The sequence below is a fragment of the Heptranchias perlo genome, unplaced genomic scaffold (assembly GCF_035084215.1).
Source record: "Heptranchias perlo isolate sHepPer1 unplaced genomic scaffold, sHepPer1.hap1 HAP1_SCAFFOLD_47, whole genome shotgun sequence".
Lineage (NCBI taxonomy): Eukaryota > Metazoa > Chordata > Chondrichthyes > Hexanchiformes > Hexanchidae > Heptranchias > Heptranchias perlo.
In genome coordinates, this window is record NW_027139484.1 from 9,823,221 (window position 1) to 9,847,570 (window position 24,350).

Here is a 24,350-nt window from a genome sequence, read left to right on the forward strand (position 1 = left end):
TGTGGAACGAAAGCGAACAACAAAAGCCCTTACATTCGACCGTGGAGGTACTGGCAATTCCCTGAGAAACCGGTTTGTCTATTTCCCGGTGCTTGCCTGTCTCTCTGGCTGTGTTTAACTGTGTGTGGAGCTGCACGCTGATTTTGAATTAATAAGTGTGTTTGTGTGTGTATCTTGCAATAAATAAATGAGGGAATCAGACGCTTCTCTCTCTGACACTGGGGAACTGGTGAGGCAGAATTCAGAATAGGGTTCTGTTTATTGTGAAAAAGGGAATGCAATATGAATTACGGAATTATTCAGACTCCTACTAAAGTTAAGAACAAGCGTGACCCCGATGTGATTTGAACACGCAACCTTGAATCAGACGCGACGCTATTGCGCCTGGAGGTCGAATGGCAGGGACCTTGATGTTGACCTTCATGAAAGCTTCTCATGCACAGTTGAATTTATTTCAGATTACCAAATCCCCGCCCACTCCCACCGGGTGTCAGGCAGCCTCAGAAGCAGCCTTCACCTGTCCGCGGCAGCATGACTGCAGCAAATCCAATTACACACACCCGGCACCCAGAATCATCACATCACAGGAAAGGAACTGCTCAAAATGCACGACAGGACGGGCAGCATCTGAAAAAACGCTGAGACTTTCGGTGTGTGGACTTTGTTCAGGACTGCTAACAGGACGGTGTGAAAATTTAAACTATGGATGTCATGCTTCTTTATTAAGTGAGTGTTTATGTTATTTGTGCCATTTATAAATTTATTTTGATTATTTTTACAATATGATATATCTTGTTATAAATATATATGATTGCATCTGTGACACTTATAAATACATTTGGGTGTAACTGTGTGGTGGTTATCATTATATCTCTGTGTATCTGTGTTATGTATTTGTGTGTAATAAAAAATAAGACATAGATAAATAAATATCCAGAAAATACATTGACATTATATACACCCCAATAAATGAATAAATAATACAGATACATGTAAATACATTTGTAAGCAGCAGTCATGAAAGGCATTTACTTCTAATGGCTTAGGGATGAGCCGGTGGGCGTCAAAACATGCCGTGGATGGAGACCGGGTTGGTTATTGCGGGAAGAGCAAATCAACTGGGCCCAAAAATCAACAGCAGCTCAAGCAACAAATAAAATTGGTTTAAAAATAACCGATGTTAGAAGTGGGATTCGAACCCACGCCTCCAAAGAAGACTGCGACCTGAACGCAGCACCTTAGTCCGCTCGGCCATCCTGACTGATAATGAACTATCCGGAATCGTTGACTTTATTAATAGAGGCATAGAGTACTAATGCAAGGAACTTATGCTGAACCTTTATAAATCACTGGTTCGGCTCCAGCTGGACATCACACAATTCTGCCCACCACACTTTAGGAATGATGTCAAGGCCTTGGAGAGGGTGCAGAGGTGATTTACTAGAATGGTGCCAGGGATGAGGGATTTCAGTGAGGTGGAGAGACTGCAGAAGCTGGGGTTGTTCTCCTTTGAGCAGAGAAGGTTAAGGGGAGATTTAACAGAGGTGTTCAAAATCATGAACGGTTTTGATAGAATAAATCAGGAGAAACTATTTCCAGTGCCAGAAAGGATGCTAACCAGAGGACACAGATTTAAGGTTATTGGCAACAGAGGTGAGATGAGGAGAATGTTTTTACGCAGCGAGTTGCCATGATCTGGAATGCACTGCCTGAAAGGGTGGTGGAAACAGATTCAATAATAACATTCAAAGGGGAGCTGGATAAACAATTGAAGGGGAAAATGTTGCAGGGCGATGGGGACAGGGAAGGGGAGTGGGTCTAATTGAATCGCTCTTTCAAATATTTGGCACAGGCACGATGGGACGACTGGCCTCCTTCTGTGATGTTTCCATGCTGTGATTCTATGTTATGGAGGATTTTCTGATGCAGTGGATATTCGGGGCAGAGGACCAAGTGGGGATTGAGCTCGACGGCAAGTTTATACAGTTCGTTCAAAGGACTGAAGCCGATGGTTTCATTCTTCCCGTCGTTCAGCCGCAGGAAATTACTCAGCCATGCAAGCGACATTTTTTGTCTTCATTCATGGGATGTGGGTGTCAATGGCAAGGTCAGCATTTATTGCCCATCCCTAATTGCTCTTGAGAAGGTGCTGGTGAGCCGCCTTCGTGAACTGCACCTTTCATTGACTGTGTCATTGACATTTTCTGGATAGAGAGAAACTATTTCCGCTGGTTGGGGATTCTAGGACTAGGGGGCACAGTCCAAAAATTAGAGCCAGACCTTTCAGGAGTGAGATTAGAAAACACTTCGACACACAAAAGATGGAAGAAGTTTGGAACTCTCTTCCCCTAACGGCAATTACTCCCTGGAGAGTAGGAGGTTTCGGGGTGATCTGAAAGAAGTCTATAAAATAATGAGGGGCATAGATACGGTAGATAGTCAAAATCTTTTCCCAAAGGTAGGGGAGTCTATAACGAGGGGGCATAGATTTAAGGTGAGAGGGGAGAGATACAAAAGGGTCCAGAGGAGCAATTTTTTCACTCAAAGGGTGGTGAGTGTCTGGAACGAGCTGCCAGAGGCAGTAGTGGAGGCGGGTACAATTTTGTCTTTTAAAAAGCATTTGGACAGTTACATGGGTCAGATGTGTACAGAGGGATATTGGCCAAGTGCAGGCAATTGGGACGAGCTTAGTGGTATAAACTGGGCGACATGGACATGTTGGGCCGAAGGGCCTGTTTCCATGTTGTAAACTTCTATGATTCTATGAATTGATATTTGCTTAATTGCTCATTTTAAATCTGAGACAGATAGCTTTTTGCCAACTGAAGGTATTAAGGGATATGGGCTAAAGGCAGGTATATGGAGTCAGATCACAGATCAGCCATGATCATATCAAATGGCGGAGCAGGCTCGAGGGGCTGAATGGCCGACTCCTATGCCGATGGTGCATTTCCCCATATTTCTGTTCTCTCCATAGTTGTTGAATGACCGCCTTGTGCTTCCAGCATATTTTCGTTCAAAGCTCGGTTTAGAGATGAGCCGGTGGGCGTCAAAACGTGCCGTGGATCGAGACCGGGTTGGTTATTGCGGGAAGAGTAAATAAACTGGGCCGAAAAATCAACCGCAGCTCAAGCAACAAATGAAATAGGAGTCAAAATAACCAATATCAGAAGTGGGATTCGAACCCATGTTTTTAAAGAAGACTGCAACGTAAACGCAGTACAATAGACCGCTCGGCCATCCTGACTGATAAATGGCCTTATCACTCGCCACCCTTTCCACATTGAGACACCCCCGCCCCCTCCCCCCTCCCCCGGAGGAAGTTTCACTCACTCCAGTGCTTGGTAAGATCAATGCCACTCGACAGGCTCAGTGAGCAGGATGCCAACACCCCGGGTTTTCCTGAACCTATTGTACTTTATTCCTATTTAATCACGGGAATATCCGCAATCAGGAACTAAAAAGAATTAAAAGCTGAATCACAGAGAAAGAGAAATCCATGTTAAATCTGATGACACAGCAAATTAAACTCGCTGGTCGTCGAGTGGTTTGGATTCGGCGCTTTCACCACGACGGCCGGGGTGCGATTCCCGGTCAAAAAAGCAACTTTTGTACACTTTTTATATTAATCGCATGGAAGAAATAAAAACAATCATTGTTTTATTCACCATTAATTAACCGATAACGTTATTTTGCAGAATGAAAGGCTGCTGAGGGAAGTTGGAAAACTTTAATAATTTATTTTGTGCGATGAACTTTTTATCCCTTCTCATTTTACACACTGTATTTTGAAGGGCTCGGTTTAAAATGTTCAGTGCTCGTGAGACCACGAATTTGTGTTAAATTTAACAGGACCGGCTCTTTCACAGATGAAAAAAATATCTGCCCCAACATAATGTTTCCGCGCGGGATCGAACCGGGGACCTTTCGCGTGTGAGGCGAACGTGATAACCACTACACTACGGAAACCTCTGTTTTGTTTGTCAGCCAGAAATTAGAATGACGGCATTGAGTCTCTTTCATAACTATTCAATTGATCGAAGTTGCACAAGTCACAAAATAAAAATGTTCATTTCAAAGTTAATAAACTCCCAAATGTGACCTGCCTTGTTTGGACAGGTGTGGAACCTGACATCACAGCATCAATAAAGCATATTCTCAACATTTCCATTGGGAGCGTCCGATAAAAGGCGGGATTTCAGAGCGCTGAGAGGAGCCGAGCCGAGCGGAGGGAGCGTCCGATAAAAGGCGGGATTTCAGAGCGCTGAGAGGAGCCGAGCGGAGCGGAGGGAGCGTCCGATAAAAGGCGGGATTTCAGAGCGCTGAGAGGAGCCGAGCGGAGCGGAGGGAGCGTCCGATAAAAGGCGGGATTTCAGAGCGCTGAGAGGAGCCGAGCCGAGCGGAGGGAGCGTCCGATAAAAGGCGGGATTTCAGAGCGCTGAGAGGAGCCGAGCCGAGCGGAGGGAGCGTCCGATAAAAGGCGGGATTTCAGAGCGCTGAGAGGAGCCGAGCCGAGCGGAGGGAGCGTCCGATAAAAGGCGGGATTTCAGAGCGCTGAGCGGAGCCGAGCGGAGCTGCGACCGAGTTCGAAGTGACGTCAGGAATCAGATCGGGACGCGACACAGGGGAGGCACCTGATTGGTGAGTAGGTTCAGGTGAGTATTTCTACTTATCGACAGTAACTGAAGTAAAAAGAAAGGGAAGGTCTGCAGGTCTTATAGGAAGCAGCGTTTATTTTTTAGTGAATCAAGGTCCCTAGTGTAGTTAACATTCTCTAAATTGAGAACAATTTAAAGGAGTAAACTCCTTAAAGTTAGTGGTAAGTAGTTTTTCTTTCCTTTTTTTTCCTCTTGACTTTGGAGTTGTTCTTAAGCTAATTTAAGGGTTAAGTCATGGCAGGAGATCCCAGGGCCGTGTCATGTTCCTCTTGTGGGATGTGGGAATTCAGGGCTCCTTCCTGTATCCCTGATTCCTTCACCTGCGGGAAGTGTGTCCAGCTGCAGCTATTGTTTGACCGCTTGACGGCTCTGGAGCTGCGGATGGACTCACTTTGGAGCATCCGCGATGCTGAGAAAGTCGTGGATAGCACGTTCAGTGAGTTGGTCACACCGCAGATAAAAATTACTGAGGGAGATAGTGAATGGGTGACCAACAGACAGAGGAAGAGTAGGAAGGCAGTGCAGGGGTCCCCTGTGGTCATCTCCCTCCAAAACAGGTATACCGTTTTGGATACTGTTGGCGGAGATGACTCACCAGGGGAAGGTGGCAGTGGCCAGGTTCATGGCACCGTGGCTGGCTCTGCTGCACAGGAGGGCAGGAAAAAGAGTGGCAGAGCTATAGTGATAGGGGACTCGATTGTAAGGGGAATAGACAGGCGTTTCTGCGGACGCAACCGAGACTCCAGGATGGTATGTTGCCTCCCTGGTGCAAGGGTCAAGGATGTCTCGGAGCGGCTGCAGGACATTCTGGAGGGGGAGGGTGAACAGCCAGTTGTCGTGGTGCATATAGGCACCAACGATATAGGTAAAAAACAGGATGAGGTCCTACAAGCTGAATTTAGGGAGTTAGGAGTTAAACTAAAGAGTAGGACCTCAAAGGTAGTAATCTCAGGATTGCTACCAGTGCCACGGGCCAGTCAGAGTAGGAATGACAGGATAGCTAAGATGAATACGTGGCTTGAGAGATGGTGCAAGAGGGAGGGATTCAAATTCCTGGGCCATTGGAACCGGTTCTGGGGGAGGTGGGACCAGTACAAATTGGACGGTCTGCATCTGGGCAGGACTGGAACCAATGTCCTAGGGGGAGTGTTTGCCAGTGCTGTTGGGGAGGGTTTAAACTAATGTGGCAGGGGGATGGGAACCGATGCAGGAAGTCAGTGGGAAATAAAGTGGTGACAGAAACAAAAGGCAGTAAGGGAGAGTGTACAGAACATGACCGGACAGATGGTCTGAGAAAGCAGGGCAAAGACCAAGGGAAGACTAGATTAAACTGCATTTATTTCAATGCAAGAAGTCTGATGGGCAAGGCAGATGAACTCAGGGCATGGATGGGTACATGGGACTGGGATGTTATAGCTATTACTGAAACATGGCTAAGGGAGGGGCAGGACTGGCAGCTCAATGTTCCAGGGTACAGATGCTATAGGAAAGATAGAGCAGGAGGTAAGAGAGGAGGGGGAGTTGCGTTCTTGATTAGGGAGAACATCACGGCAGTAGTGAGAGGGGATATATCCGAGGGTTCGCCCACTGAGTCCATATGGGTAGAACTGAAAAATAAGAAGGGAGAGATCACTTTGATAGGATTGTACTACAGACCCCCAAATAGTCAACGGGAAATTGAGGAGCAAATATGTAAGGAGATTACAGACAGCTGCAAGAAAAATAGGGTGGTAATAGTAGGGGACTTTAACTTTCCCAACATTGACTGGGACAGCCATAGCATTAGGGGCTTGGATGGAGAGAAATTTGTTGAGTGTATTCAGGAGGAATTTCTCATTCAGTATGTGGATGGCCCGACTAGAGAGGGGGCAAAACTTGACCTCCTCTTGGGAAATAAGGAAGGGCAGGTGACAGAAGTGTTAGTGAGGGATCACTTTGGGACCAGTGATCATAATTCCATTAGTTTTAAGATAGCTATGGAGAAGGATAGGTCTGGCCCAAAAGTTAAAATTCTAAATTGGGGAAAGGCCAATTTTGATGGTATTAGACAGGAACTTTCAGAAGTTGATTGGGAGAGTCTGTTGGCAGGCAAAGGGACGTCTGGTAAGTGGGAGGCTTTCAAAAGTGTGTTAACCAGGGTTCAGGGTAAGCACATTCCTTATAAAGTGAAGGGCAAGGCTGGTAGAAGTAGGGAACCTTGGATGACTCGGGAGATTGAGGCACTAGTCAAAAATAAGAAGGAGGCATATGACATGCATAGGCAGCTGGGATCAAGTGGATCCCTTGAAGAGTATAGAGATTGCCGGAGTAGAGTTAAGAGAGAAATCAGGAGGGCAAAAAGGGGATATGAGATTGATTTGGCAGATCAGGCAAAGGTGAATCCAAAGAGCTTCTACAAATACATAAAGGGCAAAAGGGTAACTAGGGAGAGAGTAGGGCCTCTTAAGGATCAACAAGGTCATCTATGTGCGGAACCACAAGAGATGGGTGAGATCCTGAATGAATATTTCACATCGGTATTTACGGTTGAGAAAGGCATGGATGTTAGGGAACTTGGGGAAATAAATAGTGATGTCTTGAGGAGTGTACATATTACAGAGAGGGAGGTGCTGGAAGTCTTAACGCGCATCAAGGTAGATAAATCTCCGGGACCTGATGAAATGTATCCCAGGACGTTATGGGAGGTTAGGGAGGAAATTGCGGGTCCCCTAGCAGAGATATTTGAATCATCCACCGCTACAGGTGAGGTGCCTGAAGATTGGAGGGTAGCAAATGTTGTGCCTTTGTTTAAGAAGGGCGGCAGGGAAAAGCCTGGGAACTACAGACCAGTGAGCCTGACATCTGTAGTGGGTAAGTTGTTAGAGGGTATTCTGAGGGACAGAATCTACAGGCATTTGGAGAGGCAGGGACTAATTAGGAACAGTCAGCATGGTTTTGTGAGAGGAAAATCATGTCTCACGAATTTGATTGAGTTTTTTGAAGGGGTAACCAAGAAGATAGATGAGGGCTGTGCAGTAGACGTGGTCTACATGGACTTCAGCAAAGCATTTGACAAGGTACCGCATGGTAGGTTGTTACATAAGGTTAAATCTCATGGGATCCAAGGTGAGGTAGCCAATTGGATACAAAATTGGCTTGACGACAGAAGACAGAGGGTGGTTGTCGAGGGTTGTTTTTCAAACTGGATGCCTGTGTCCAGCGGTGTGCCTCAGGGATCGGTGCTGGGTCCGCTGTTATTTGTTATTTATATTAATGATTTGGATGAGAATTTAGGAGGCATGGTTAGTAAGTTTGCAGATGACACCAAGATTGGTGGCATTTTGGACAGTGAAGAAGGTTATCTAGGATTGCAACGGGATCTTGATAAATTGGGCCAGTGGGCCGATGAATGGCAGATGGAGTTTAATTTAGATAAATGTGAGGTGATGCATTTTGGTAGATCGAATCGGGCCAGGACCTACTCCGTTAATGGTAGGGCGTTGGGGAGAGTTATAGAACAAAGAGATCTAGGAGTACAGATTCATAGCTCCTTGAAAGTGGAGTCACAGGTGGATAGGGTGGTGAAGAAGGCATTCAGCATGCTTGGTTTCATTGGTCAGAACATTGAATGCAGGAGTTGGGATGTCTTGTTGAAGTTGTACAGGGCATTGGTGAGGCCACACTTGGAGTACTGTGTACAGTTCTGGTCACCCTATTATAGAAAGGATATTATTAAACTAGAAAGAGTGCAGAAAAGATTTACTAGGATGCTACCGGGACTTGATGGTTTGACTTACAGGGAGAGGTTAGACAGACTGGGACTTTATTCCCTGGAGAGTAGGAGGTTAAGGGGTGATCTTATAGAAGTCTATAAAATAATGAGGGGCATCGATAAGGTCGATAGTCAAAATCTTTTCCCAAAGGTAGGGGAGTCTATAACGAGGGGGCACAGATTTAAGGTGAGAGGGGAGAGATACAAAAGGATCCAGAGGGGCAATTTTTTCACTCAAAGGGTGGTGAGTGTCTGGAACGAGCTGCCAGAGGCAGTAGTAGAGGCGGGTACAATTTTGTCTTTTAAAAAGCATTTGGACAGTTACATGGGGAAGATGGGTATCGAGGGATATGGGCCAAGTGCAGGCAATTGGGACTAGCTTAGTGGTATAAACTGGGCGACATGGACATGTTGGGCCGAAGGGCCTGTTTCCATGTTGTAACTTCTATGATTCTATGATACCCTCACCCAACAAAAATCTATCGATCTCAGTCTTGATAGCTTCAGTTGACCCCCAGCATCCACAGTCTTTTGGAGGACAGAGTTCCAGACTTCTACTGCCCTTTGTGTAAAAAAGTGCTTCCTGATTTCGAACCTGAATGGCATGGTTCTCATTTTAAGGTTATGTCCCCCTCGTTCTTGATTCCTCAAAGGAAATTGATTCTCTCTCTCTATTCTATCGAATCATTTAAACATGTGAAACACCTCGCTCAGACCGCCCCTCAATCTTCTATACTCGTGGGAATACGAGCCCCGTCTATGCAGCCTGTCCTCATAATTTGACCATTTCAGCCCTGGTGACATTCTGGTGAATCTGCTCTGCACGCCCTCCAAGGCCAATCTATCCTTCCTGAGGTGCAGTGTCCAAAACTGAACGCAGTTACTCCAGACGCAGTCTAACCAGAGCTTTATATAACTGTAATATAACTTCCACTTCTTTATATTCCAGCCCCCTGAGATAAAGGCGAACACTCCGTTAGCCTTTTAAATTATTTTTTGGACCGTCCGTTAGGTTTTACTGATTTATGTAAATGAACCGTTAATTCTCTCTTCTTCTCCACAGTTCCTAGCTTCTTAGCATTTGGAAAATACCCTGACCATCCGTCCAAAGTGGATAACCCCACATTGAACTCCATCTGCCATAGTTTTGCCCAAACACTTCATCTATTAATGTCCCTTTGCAACTTTCCACTCGCATCCACACCACTTACTGTACCACCTAACTTAGTGTCATCAGCAAACTTGGATATACGACTCTCTGTTCCTTCATCTAAGTCATTGATAATTATGGAGACAAGCTGAGACCCCAGTTACAGATCCCTGGGGGACACCATTAGTCGCATCCTGCCAATTGGAGTATGTGCCCATTGTCCCTACTCTCTGTCTCCTATCTCCGAACCAATTCTCTACCCATGTCAATACATTGCCTCAAGTTCCATGCACTTTCATTTTTGCCAACAATCTCTTGTGTGGAACCTTATCAAATGCCTGTTGAAATTCCATATAAATAATATCATAGGAACATAGGAACAGGAGCAGGCCATTCAGCCCCTCGTTCCTGCTCTGCCATTTGATAAGATCATGGCTGATCTGTGATCAAACTCCACATACCAGCCTGTGGCCCATATCCCTTAATACCTTTGATTGCCAAAAAGCTATCTATCTCAGATCTAAATTTAACAATTGAGCGAGTATCAATTCCCGTTTGTGGAAGAGAGTTCCAAACTTCTACCACCCTTTGTGTGTAGAAATGTTTTCTAATCTCGCTCCTGAAAGGTCCGGCTCTAATTTTTAGACAAAATGGTGGCTCGTTCACCGGTCATCTTGGACAAAATGGCGGCAAGTACGGTGGCCATCTTGGACAAAATGGCGGCAAGTACGGTGGCCATCTTGGACAAAATGGCGGCAAGCCCTTCACGGCTTTTCGACAGGAACAGAAGGAGGCCATTGAGCTCCTCTAGCGTTTAATATGGGAACTGAAGGCCATTCAGCCCTTCGAGCCTGTTATGCAGGAACTAGACGCCAATCAACCCTTCAAGCCTGTCAGATAGCAACAGGAGGAGGCCATTCAGCCCCTCGAGCCCCTTACACCATATCTGGTGGCCAATCAGCCCCTCGAGCCTGTTACATAGGAACAGGAGGAGGGCACTCAGCCCATCGAGCGTGTTATACGGGAACTGAAGGCTATTCAGCCCCTCAAGCCCATTACACCGGAACTGGAGGCCATTCAGACCCTCAAGCCTGTTACACAGGGATAGGAGGAGGCCATTCAGCCATTCGAGCCTGTTATACAGGAACTTGACGTCAATCAACCCTTCCTGCCTGTCAGGTAGCAACAGGAGGAGGCCTTTCAGCCCCCGAGCCCGTTACACCAGACCAGGAGGCCAATCAGCCCCTCAAGGCTGTTACTTAGGAACAGCAGCAGGCCATTCAGCCCCTCAGGCGTGTTGTACAGGAACAGAAGGCCATTCAGCAACTCGAGACTATTACAATGGAATAGGACACGGCTATTCAGCTCCTCGAGCTTGTTGCACTGGAACAGGAGGAGGCCATTCAGCCCTTCGAGACTGTTATACAGGATCTGGATGCTATTCAGCCCCTCGCGCATGTTACATAGGAACAAGATGAGTCCATTCAGCCCCTCAAGCATGTTACATAGGAACAAGAGAAGTCCATTCAGCCACATGAACTTGTTACATAGGAACAGGAGTAGACAATTCAGCTCCTCAACCTGTTCCGCCATTCAATTAGATCACGGCTGATATGTATCTTAACTATATCGACCCGCCTTGGTTCCTTAATCCTCAAAACCCTTGCCGAACAAACGTTTATCAGTCTCCGTTTTGAAATTTCGTATTAAACCCCCGCCTCAGCAGATTTTGTGGGAGAGAGTTACAGATTTCCACTACCCTTTGTGTGAAGAAGTGCTTCCTGACATCACCCCGGACGGCCTAGCTCTAATTTTAAGGTTATGCCCCTTTGTTTTAGAATCCCCCAACAGAGGAAGTAGTTTCTCTCTTTGCACCCTATCAAATCCTTCAATCATTTGAAACACCTCAATTCAATCACCCCTTAATCTTCTATATTCAGGGGAATACTAGCCTTGTCGATTCAACCTGTCCTCATAATTTAACCCTTTTAGCCCCGATATCATTCTGGTGAATCTGAGCTGCAACCCCTTCCAAGGGCAATATATCCTTCCTGAGGTGCAGTGCCCAGAACTGAATGCAGTCCTCCAGATGGGGTCTAACCAGAGCTCTGTACAGCTGGAACATAACTTCCACCCCTTTATATTCCAGCCCTCTTGAATTAAAGGCCGACATTCTATTAGCCTTTTTAAAATTATTTTTATAACTGTCCACCAGCTTTTAATGATTTCTGTACTTGGACCTCTAAATCTCTCTGCTCCTCCACAGTTCCGAGCTCCTCACCATTTAGAAAACTCTCTGATCTATCTTTCTTAGATCCGAAGTGGATGACCTCACATTTCCCCACATTGAACTCCATTTGCCACAGTTTTGCCCACTCACATAATCTCTCAATGTCCTGGGAATGCTCGGTGCTTTTGTTTGTTTGGAGAATGCTTTAAATCAGATCGTTATTTTAAAAAGATTGCAACTGATTTTTATTTCGTACTTTTTGAACAAGATCATTATTCCCCGATCAGTAAAATCTCCGTGTTTTTCAGATAGTGGAGACAGTTCAGAGATAGTTGCCTTTTTGCCTACTTTATTGAAGTGAAATTTTGCTGAAATCAGCTGTATTTCTAAGTTTGAAAAAGCAGCTCCTCTGATAGGTGAGGCTTCACTCTCAATGTCTCAGTGTTTCCACTTGTCCTGATATCAATGTAACATTTGAAGGGTTCCAGATAATGAACAGTGAAACCCCTTCAGATTATCTCAGCCCACTCGTTCTATCCAGTGCCGAATAGTGCCTGCTCTTCAGAGGGTGACAGATTCACACTACACTAGACCTTGTTTTAGACTTTAACTGCCAAACAAATTGATGAAACAGAAAGAGAATAAACAAATAGCATCAGTAAGACTACAGTTTTACTGTAAAGCTCAACCAGATCCTTATTGGAAAAGAAAATAATAAATAATTCACAAATGCTATACGAAACTGTGACCGAAATTTCGAACATCCTGGTTCTTTGTTGTCTTTTTCTCACACACTATGGAAGCTGTCGACTTGATTAACATTCTCAGAGATTCCAAACAGACTCACCAGTTTGAAAAAGACAGGCTGACAAATGGCTTCAAAACAGTGACTGGGAGCCAGTCATTTTAAGCAATGATCTGTTTTATTCAAAAGAAGCTGCCAATCAAAACTGTAGGAGAAGAAATGACCCCGGAGGATTGTATCTCAATCAAATCTTTGACTTTGTGAGGTGCAGGCTGCCTTTGAGAGGTGCAGGCTGCCTTTCAGAGGTGCAGGCTGCCTTGAAGAGGTGCTGACCACTCACGCAATATCGGGGACCCCCTGCTGGTGAGAAGCCGCTCAACAGCGCAGCCAGGCCTGACTGCTCGCAGGACTCAGGTAAATCACCAGGCAGCACCAATCTCACGGGCTGTCTGCATCTCAATGACCGAGTGCAGGTTAATCACGTGGGGGTTAATCGACCCCCGCGCCCGGATTCGGGGGTTATCGAATTTAACCCCGTGCATATATTTATATATATATATATTACATAGAATACAGCACGGCACAGAAACAGGCCATTCAGCCCATCTGGTAAAGAAATTCCCCTGAATTTCTTACTTGACAACAACTTCTGGAGTAGAAAATATAATACAATCTATAATCTAATGAAATATTTATATATATTTAAAATCGAATGCTGAGTACAGCACAGTACAGAGGCCATTCGGCCCGACTGCTATTTCCAGTTTACAACAACTACTTCTTGTATGTATAATACAATATCATATATCTTTAAATAAATATTACATCGAATGCAGCACGTCACAGAAACAGACCATTCGGCCCATCTGGGTAAAGATTTTACTTTGAATTCCTTATTTGACAACAACAACAAATTCTTGAACATGCAGTATAATATATGTAATATAATTATATAGTTATATATATTTTACATTGAATGTACAGTACAGCACAGTCTGGCACCGAGGCCATTCGGCCAAACTGCTATTTCTATTTTGCAGCAACTTATTCATATATGTAAAATATATTTATCTTTATATATATATATGTTGCAAAGAATATAGCACGGCACAGAAAGAAGCCATTCGGCCCAACTGGGTAAATAAGTCTCTCTGGGATTCCCTGCAGAAGAAGAAGAAGAAGAAGAAGAAGAACAACAACAACAACAATTTATATACTACGTAGAATTACATCGAATGTACAGCAGGTAAACAGTGCCTTTCGACCCAACTGTGTAAATAAATATCCCGCAGTGCACCCAGTGATCGTGCCCCATCGATCCACAGTGTCCCAGTGATCCACAGTGCAGCGAGTGATCCCACATTGCACACAGTGATAGTTCCCCAGTCATGCACAGTGTCCCAATGATCCACAGTGCACCCAGTGATCCCACAGTGATCGCAGAGTGACCCACTGATCCTACAGTGCACCCAGTGATCCAAAGTGACCCAGTGATCCAAAGTGCCCCAGTAATCCCAGAGTGTCCCAGTGCTCTCAAAATGATCCTAATGATCCCACAGTGCACCCAGTGTTCCCAATGCGCACCCAATGATTTCACGTTGCAACCAGAGGTCCAAGTATCCAAACTGCATTTTGTGTAAAAGTTTGAGAGACTTTATTTGTATTCAACAACTTGTGTATATAAAATAACGTGTGTTATAATATTTATATATTACATAGAATGCGTAAAGAAATTTCTCCTTTAATACCATGAAGCTGAAACTAAATGGCGGCCAGTAAGGCGGCCATCTTAAACAAAATGGCCGCCAGTGCCCCAGTGATCTCACAGTAACCCAATGATCCCACAATGTCCCAGTGAAACTGCAGGTTCCCAGTGATCCCACTGCAACCCAATGATCCCACAGTGTCCCACTGGTCCCACAGTGCCCCAGTGATCCCACAATGTCCCAGTGAACCTGCAGTGTCCCAGTGAACCTGCAGTGTCCCAGTGATCCCACCGTAACCCAATGATCCCACAATGTCCCAGTGAACCTGCAGTGTCCCAGTGATACCACTGCAACCCAATGATCACACATTGTCCCACTGATCCCACAGTGTCCCAGTGATCCCACAATGTACCAGTGAGCCTGCAGTGTCCCAGTGATCCACCAGCAGCCCGTGATCCCACACTGTTCCCAGTGATCCCACCGTGATCCATTGATCCCATAGTGACCCAGACAAAATTCACGTGAGCCCCATTGCGTGCAGCCTCTGGTGAAGGCCTCGGTCAGTCCGCTGTGGAGAGAAAGCTTGTTGAACATGGAATCCTCCTCCTCCCAAACATTCTCATTCCACATCTTTATGTTACAGCATATCCACAAACAAATTCCTCTGGAGAGAGAGATTGTGAAAAGGAATTGATTAAGAACAAAGCAAGCGATTAAAAAGGCACAGTAAGAGCCCAGAGCTCCCTCACACTCACTCACTCAAACACATTCACACTCAGTCATTCACTCATCCCATTACACAGGCAGGCAATCTCTCAGCAAACACCACTGACAAACAAAATCCCCAGTTACAAAGCAGAGAATCTAAAGAAAAGAGAGAAAAGTTGGGAGAGAGAGAGAGACAGAAAGACACTCAGGGCAGACTGAAGAGCACAAGTTGCTTCTCTCGCTCTCTAATACAAGTTTGCTGCGTGTTCTCTCCTGATTTACCACTCATTCCCTCACTCACCATCCCCCGTCCCTCCCCTGAATGGTGATGGTCTGTCTGCCTGTCCTGGTTAGTGTTTGCTGCAGGGTCCAAATTGCCCCTGTGCTCATTTTATCTTCTGTTCCTGGAGCAGGGGACACAAACCCTGGGCATGTTTTGCTACTTCACCCTTTATGTTGCAGTTTCCAAAGGTGAACGAACTTTCCCTTTGCTATTTTCTCTTGTTTTAATTAGCAGTGGACAAAAAGCCTGTAGTTTATGATCAACTTACAGTTTGTGGATTTTTCCAATTAGCCAAAGAGTTCAAACAAATTCATGACGTTTAAAACAGCGAAAGCAAAACAGTTTTATTAAAAACCTAATACACAGTAAGATCCCTCACTCAGTTACAAGGACAATCTCTCAGCAACACTCATTTACACAGAAACAAAGCCCAGTTTATAAAGGAGAAGAATCTAAAGAGTAAAAGATTGAGAGACAATCTTTATCGACAACAAGAACATGTATTTATATATTACAGCAACAACTACAACATCAATTTGCATCTATACATATACATGTATTTCCATTATACAACTACGATTACAAAGCCTTCAAAAAGGATCTGGGGAAAGAGCAGAGGGGGAAATGGGACTAATTCGACAGCCCTTTCGAAGAGTCGGCACACACACAGTGGGCCGAATGGCCTCCTCTTGTGCCATAGTTACATTGAAACCATGAATCTATGAACAACAACTTCAATGCCATGAAACCGAAACAAAATGGACACCAGTAAGGTAGCCATCTTACTGAGAGGCAAGGCTGCCATTTAACTGAGGGGCAAGGCGGCCAACTTAATGGGGGCAATATGGTGATCAGGAACAAATTGGCCGCAATGAAGCTTAAACAAAATGGCCGTCCTGATCTTGAAACATAATGGCCGTTAATAAGGCATCCATCTCACTGAGGAGCAGCTTGTTACGGTGAGAGACAAGGAGAGGGTTCATTTGGTGTTCCTATTAAATCATTGTTCCACTATAGTTAAAGATACAAACTGAGTGAGACTGGCACCAGCTGGTGTTTAACACAAAGACAGCGGTGCAGTGAGGGAAATAAAGACCAAAATATGAACTTCTGCAAAAAAATGGATTAACATTTGGTCATTTGGACTTAATTAGTACAGAGAAAGAGAGACCAGACATTCGGAGGAAAGGTCCAATGAGCCATTTTGTGTAGAGAATGTAATTCTAGCTTCTGTTAAATAAATCAGAGTAAAATTGGACTCAATCTGAATGTAGTCCTGATCTGGGGTTTAATCCATTTCTCCATTCTTCATATTTTTCTTTAATCTGAAACAATAATAATATTTGTAACAGTAACAGAACAGGAGAGTGCTGCGGGACCCTCTCCAGTTTAGTAACACAGCAGAAGGGGTAAGAGTTGATTTGATTTATTACAGAATCCAGCAGCTCACTGGGAAAGTTACACATGGTACAGATGGAGGAGCAAAAAGGTGCAAAGTGATTTTACACTGTAAGTTGGGGCAATTCCTTTTTGTCTCCACGATGTTTAATGTTACATTTAAATAATGGGTTCTTTATCCTAAAGATAAAGTTTCAGGCACAAACCATGGCTTTATGAACAAAACAAACATTTAATATTAATTTACTAGAAAAATTGAAATTACAATTTAATCAACATCTTTGGTTTAGCCAGATTTAGAATTGCTTTAACAACAATAAAACAACACACTCTGAATTCCCAAAATACATAACTGTTTGGAAATTAAATATGTATCTCAGACAGATCCCATAACAACAGTTATATCCTTATGTTTGGCTCAAGCTTGCCGGGAAGATTCCAGGTATTTTTAAGGATAATGTTGTAGTGTAGCGTGAGTTTCTCTTGTATCCAGGTCATCTGCTTCACAGGCAATCTGTAAACCAGCATCGAGGCATCAAGCTGGGAGTTAGCGAGCAATCATGGAGATTCCAGGTGAGGTCGTGCTGCCAGGAAGTGAAAGGGGAGATTGGAGCAGTCGTGGTGGATCTGTGTCTCTCCACACTCAACATCTGCCCAGATGTTAAAGACCCTTTAAACAAACAATCACACCTCTGGGACGGCGGGTTATCAACAATTGGTTCAGACAAATATAACCCAAGATTGATTGACTCTCAATGTCCACAACGTAACCAAGTTAAGTCGGCAGGAGTTCAAACCACCTATAGCCCTCCTGGAATCGTTCTTGTTGCTATGGTGATCTATCCTCTGCTGTGGGATCTTTTACAGTGTGTCATTAACAATCCGTTTAACAGCCCTTCCACCTTTTAATCGTCCTTTTCCTTCAGACATGCTGAAGCTGAATGAATCTCAGGCTTTCGTTTATCAGATGAATGTTTACTACACAGAGCAGCTGGGAAACTCCTGCAGTAAGTAATGGTCAGGCTCAGGTACACAAGACTGAGTGACTTTATTGTGGGGCCTCCAGGCATCACCTCTCTCTTTGTTTATCTCTGTGGATCTCCTTTTCCCATTTCATCCGTCTTTGTTTTATTCTGTTTGTTTCTCACTCTCTTCAGTTGTGCTTCTGTCTACTTCTTTCTCTCCGTTTCTATTTGACTTCTCGATCTCTTCTTTCCATCTGTTTCTGTATTTCATTCCATCTCTCTCAGTCTCCGTTTTAATTTTTGTATTTCTTCCATCTCTCCTGTTTTCTATTATTTTCCTTGCTTTCTGTTCCTCTTTCTCTCTTTCTCTTACTGTATTTTTATGTCTGACACTCTCCTGCTCTGCCTCGCTCTCAGTCTCTAGTTATTTTGAATTGATTTCTTCTGTCTATTTACCTCTCCACTCCTATCACTTTATAATTATTTGTCAGTGTCTCACTCTCGTTCAATCCATATCTGTGTTGTCTCTCTCTCAATATAATATATGTTTTTTTCTCTCTTTATTTTTATCTCCAATCTAAATAACCGACTCCTAGTTTCTCTGCATCTCCGAGTAACTCTGTCTCTGCCACTCTTTGTTTCTGCACTTTTGTAATTGATACATTTATTTTGTCCTTGTGTACTCTCTCCCTCCGTCTCTCTCTCTGTCTCCGTCTCTGTCCTTCCCTCTCTCTGTCTCTCTCTCTCTCTGCCCTCCATGTCTCTCCCTCTCTCTTTCTCTCTGTATCTCTCTCCCTGCCTCTCTCTTTGTGTTTCTCTCTGTCACATTCTCTGTCTCTCTCTCTCGCCCTCTCCCTCTCTCCGCCTCTGTCTCTCTTTCTCTGTCTTCCTCTCTCTGCCTCTTTCGAATTGCCTATCCCTCTCTTTCCCTCTTTCGAGCACCCTCTCTCCCTCTTTCACTCTTTCTCTCTCTCCCTGTCTCTGTTCCTCTCTAATTGCCTCTCCCTTTCTCTCCCTCATTCTAGCTCCTTCTCTCTTTCTTTCACTCTCTCTCTCTCCCGCTCTCCACCTCCCCTACCCCTCCCTCTCTGTCCCTCTTTCTCTGTCTCTCATGCTCTCTCTCTCTCTCTGTCTCACTCTTTCTCTGTTCCTCTCTCCATTCCTCTCTCTCACCATTAATGTGGAGTACACACATTCTGAACATGGCCACAGAAATGACTTTGATTTCCAGCTTTGGGCATTTTGCCTTGCACTCAGTTAATTAAAGTCCAGCTGAGCCCTTTAGTGCCGCAATTTTGAGTAACAATGAAAATGCACGTGTCATCTAAAGAGTAAACTCCACCTCAATAGGTCAGATTATGAATAAAATATAACCTTAGAATCAGATTTAAGATCATTTCAGGGCTCTGTGCTGCTAATATAAAATGTACTTTCCATCCCCCGAGAAGTGTAGGGGATGGAGTATGAAATGGGATTTAGTTCTAGTGCTTGAAACCCTTCAGCTCTTTCTATGATTTCAATAATTCAACAATTAGATTGAGTGGGTATTTCACCGCGTTCTTCAGCTCCTCTCTGAATTTAGTCTGGGTCAGGACATAAATACACGTGTTTGTGCAGGAATTGAGAAGCTGCAGCATCTTTGCTGTGTGTTCTGTGATATAACTAGGGTCAGTGAAGGAGGAATAATACCAATTGTCTGCAATTCGTATATAAATGTAAAATACAACCCGTGCCATCCACAACAGTATAAAACTGCCCGATATACTGAAGAGTAAAATGATGGATTTCTTTCGGTTCTCCATCTCTGGATCACTCTGATTCTCTCCATTGCTGCGGCCCCGGAGTCCCCTGCGGACTCGACTGGACACTAAAATACGCCTGACCGTCAGAACATTGAGCAGTAAAATCAGACAGAATGGGACACAAGGGGTTAAAATGAGGTGAACCATGTCAAATGCGGCCCATGCTGGGGAAGTACGGAAGCTCTGTTTAACAACACAAAACCAGGGCACATCATCAATTATAAATCGAGGTTCATTCATAAAGTACCAGGGGACACTCACTGAACAGCCCAGCACACTCACTGTTCCCAAAACCACAGCCGCCGTTCTCTCGGTGCAATATTTAGTTTTCAGCTTCTCACAAGAAATGGCCACAAATCGATCAAAAGTGAAAGCGACTGTGAACCAGACAGAAACCACAGTGACTGCAGCATTCAAGGAGGTAATAAAACTACACACGGGAGTAATGAGCAGGAATGAATCTCTGAAATAAATCGCACTGATCCACATCAATATCACACTAATGATAACGACCATGAGATCGGCCACTGCCATTCCCACCAGGTAGACACTGATACATTTGGAGAGACCGCACTTTCCTCGGGACAGGATCAAAATCGCCACCAAGTTAACTGTAAGAGAGAGAAAATGAATCAGAGAAATTACTGATCAGACCTGGAGTCAAAGCAGCAGTTTGAGAGGATCTGGGGTGAAATTTCCAGCTTTGTTGCTGCATCGAAGGGTGGAAAGTGATTGATTGACCTGAGCAGCGCTTTCGGGCTGAGAGATGTTTTTAAACACAATGATCAATAATGAATTGGGAGATGGATACAGAAAGTGAATAAATTGAGCACCGGATCCACTGGAAGGGCTGAGTGAGGGCGCAGTGCCGGTTGGGAAGGGAAAAGCGGTTTTACACACCGGGAATCCAGCGGATTAAAGCCGGATTTGGACTCCAGACTGACAGGAAAAAGGGGGAAGGGTCGGGAAGGTGAGGGGACAGGGGGAGGTACAGCTGGTTTATTTTTCTGGGTTAAGAGAGCCGACAGTGGCTGGCACTAAATGGGAAAGGCTGCTAGAGTCCGAGCGAGTGAGTGAGATTGGGAGGGAGACAAGGAAAAGGACATGTAGGAGCTGGACGGGAGTCAGGAGTAGATGGTTTGGGAAAGCGAACAAATTGAAGCAAGGGATGAGGAGACAGAGGATCCAATGCAGTGGGAGGAGAGGCTGGGATTCACAGGGAGAGACTGCAGCAGAGTGTTAGAGGAAATCTAATCTATCGGTCCCACTAAAAGAATCCAACTAATACATTCAATAGTTCATTTCTATGGTTATTGATATCAGGGAACCTGTGTAGTTATAAAATGTGTACAATAAATTTACTGTGTAATTCACTTGAAATTAAATTTTAAAGTATTAATTAAATCAACCTCGTTGTTTATTGAATTCACCTCACTTTAACGTACTGTATCCGAACAATTCATTACGATCAAGACATTTCTGATTATATTTTTTTCAGCAAATGTTATTATGTTTAGTGTTAATTTGGAAAACAAAGAACATTCACAAAAACAGACTGAGGACCTGACAGGGATATAAACATGAGGAGCGAGTCCCACAATAAAAACTCACCCAATCTGACCACATCATAATGACACATTCAAGTCATTTTTTCTCTGTTTAATTGTACTGGAAGTTTCAGCAGCTCATTCTGATGAATTATTCACACCATAACCTCTCGCTTTCCCTCTCAGTCGCCCTCTCTATCACTCACTCTACTCCCTATCTCAAGTCCATTTTCATATCCGATTAAATCCTATCATCCTGTGCCTGCATTCTGTTCACCAGCCCCGTGTTCCACCGATCCTATTATCAGTGTCAGTTTGTTGAACAATGAAGCCTCTGTGCAATAGTTTAATGTTTCTACAGATCATCCGATTCTCCACCTGTTCACTTACACTATTCACTTCATCTACAAATCATGGAATAAACAGAATCGAATCCCTCTCCCAGGCAGATCTCACAATAATTGAGATTCCTTCTCCAAGAATTATAGGGTACAGGGATCGATGGCGGGATTGTTCAATTTACAAAACGCCAACATCACACTTATAAACTACAGGTACATAGAAGGGCTGCTGATTCCAACAGGGACAGTGCAAATTGAAACCACAAAACATTAAAACATTTCATTTTACAGTGAAGTCCAGCAATAGACTGTCAGTGAATTCATCCACAGTGAAACAGAGAAGGAGATGTGAAAGATTCAGCAGAAAACTCAGTTCAGTAACCAGACATCTGAAGCGGCGTCAGATACACACATAATGAAATAATATGTCATAACAGTGATCACCAATAAATACATTGAAATCCCAGTTAAACTGAAGCATGTTATTCCGCTGCCTCCTTGTAACACTGAGACCGTGAGCTGTCTCATTATCAATCACTGAAAACACATTGATGAAAACATATTCCAGGACAGGTTAGTTCCACAACAAGAAATTGTTATCATCTCCTGATGGTCTGACACCAACTCTTAGCCCAGTACATTCAGTGCAGAGAATAATGCAGTAACAATGCCAGGGTTGGATAGACAAATTCATGACAGATATAATGCAGCGCCTCAATACCGAAAGAGCAGAGACTTAACACATTCCATCATTCAACCAATAGAACAGAACAAGTGACTGTGTAAAATATGTAGGGACAAAAAACAATTTGCCAAGTACAGCAGCAGAGTTAACAACGATTTACACCTTTAACAGATGAGATAACGGCTTACCCGGAACTCCAAATGCTGCAAGAACTGGATAATAAATCCGTATTATCTGATGGATTACTGGATCTTCCATTTCTGTGAGAAGCACTGAATTCTGTTGGCCTGGAAACCACAGCTCCAGCAGGCACTCTGAGCTGATCCATTCCAACAAGCCCTGATTTATACAGGGGATAATTGTCCACTGACACGGTTATACTCCCGATCATTGCTATCAGTTACAGTCAGTTTAACAAACATATTACATCTGCAGCTTTGACTCCGCTGTAAATAATGTGGTGAATAAAACACAAACATCTCAAAGTCCACGATATTACTTAATCAGACCTCTCTCAGGAATAAAGTTTAAATCTGTTCTCATACAGGACTGATCCAACAATAATAAACGGCTGCATTTACAGCTTTTATATAACTGTATTGACCATGTTCACTCCTGGTGATTCATTTATAATTTAGACAGATGTCTCCGCAGTGTTCATTGAACCCAGGGACACAAGCAGACCCGTTTCACTCTGTTCCTGCAGTTTCCCAGTTAAAATATGAATTGTGAGTCTCTGACACGAGGACAGTTGAAGGGCAGGTTGAGGATTGCAGCCTCGAAATGACTGTGGGTGATATTGGGGGACGGAAACTGAACGTGTCCCATTGACATTCCTCTCTCCGCTATTTTACTGTAGATGTTTACCCGTTTATTCTACATTGGTTAACGGCTCCAGTAAAATTGGTCCCGTGCACCACCGAGCTGAGCTCATGACCCGATTTGACCTCCATGACAAAGGCCCCGTGATTCCCTCACCCGCCTCCATTCCTTCCTCAGCCCATTGCCATTGAAACCCTCATCAATGCCTCTGTCCCCTCCAGACTCCATTCCTCCAATGCACTCATGACCGGCCACCCAACCTCCACCTTCCATAAACGTGAGCTCGTCCAAAACTGGGTAATCCGTGTCCAACCGGCACCAGGTCCTGCTCGGCCTCACTGACCCTCACTGGCTCCCAGTTACATATTCATTAAATTTAAAATTCACATCCTGAGGTTTAAATCCCTCCATGGCCCAACCCTCCCCATCTCCACACCTGCAGACAACCCACCAATGAACTCCTCATTCATCAGACAGTGACCTCATTTGCTGGGACTACCCTCACTTGGTTCCACTCACCTCTCTGATCAGAGCCAGGAGAAGCTTCTCTCCCCACCCGATCACCGTGATCTCTGATGTTCCGAAAGGACACCTTGGACAAAATGGAGGACAGCCAGATCAACCTTTTGGAAAAAAGCCGGCTGTGCCGCTGCCATCTTGGTCAGATGGCGGCAAGGAGCCAACAGAGTGTCCCCGGTGATCCCACAATCAACCCAGAGTGATGCCAGGGTGCACCCAGTCATGCCAGAGTGATGCCAGAGTGGTGGTCTTGATGTTCAGACCACCACGACTACAACAAGAACGACCATACCAATGTCCCCGTGACCCCCCCAGTGTCCCCTGAATGTCCCAGTGACCCCCCCCCAGTGTCCCCTGAATGTCCCAATGACCCCCCGCAGTGTCTCCTGAATATCCCAGTGACACCCCCAGTGTCCCCTGAATATCCCAGTGACCCCCCCAGTGTCCATTGAATATACCAGTGACCCCGCCAGTGTCCCCTGAATATCCCAGTGACCCACCCCAGTGTCCCCTGAATGTCCCAGTGACCCCCCCAGTGTCCACTGAATATACCAGTGACCCCCCCAGTGTCCCCTGAATGTCCCAGTGACCCCCCCAGTGTCCCCTGAATATACCAGTGACGCCCCCAGTGTCCCCTGAATATCCGAGTGACCCCCCCCCCCAGTGTCCCCTGAATATCCCAGTGACCCCCCCAGTGTCTGCTGAATATCCCAGTGACCCCCCCCCTCAGTGTTCCCTGAATATCCCAGTGACACCCCAGTGTCCCCTGAATATCGCAGTGATTCCAGTGTGAACCCAGTGACCCCAGAGTAACCCAGACATTACTCACGTGCTCCCCATCGGGTCCAGGCTGTGGTGAAGGTCTCAGTCAGTCCGTCCCCAGCGGAGAGAACGATGCTTGGCCCAGGATTTCTCCCACTCCTCCTCCTCCTCACAAAATGTCTCTTTCTGGATCATCTCCTTGCAGCATTTCATCAAAAAGATTCCTGAGGGGAGAGAGAGAGAGAGGGAATTGATTAAAATACAAAAGCAAGGGATTA

General features: G+C 44.8%; 2 non-coding genes across 2 annotated transcripts; both read right to left on the reverse strand.

Annotated features, from left to right (window-relative positions):
* Positions 1–1,178: 1,178 nt before the first annotated feature.
* On the reverse strand, positions 1,179–1,261 carry trnal-cag (transfer RNA leucine (anticodon CAG)). Its single transcript has one exon. It is a non-coding gene; the product is annotated as a tRNA-Leu (tRNA).
* Positions 1,262–3,896: 2,635 nt separating this feature from the next.
* trnav-cac (transfer RNA valine (anticodon CAC)) lies at positions 3,897–3,969 on the reverse strand. The gene has a single exon. It is a non-coding gene; the product is annotated as a tRNA-Val (tRNA).
* Positions 3,970–24,350: the final 20,381 nt, after the last annotated feature.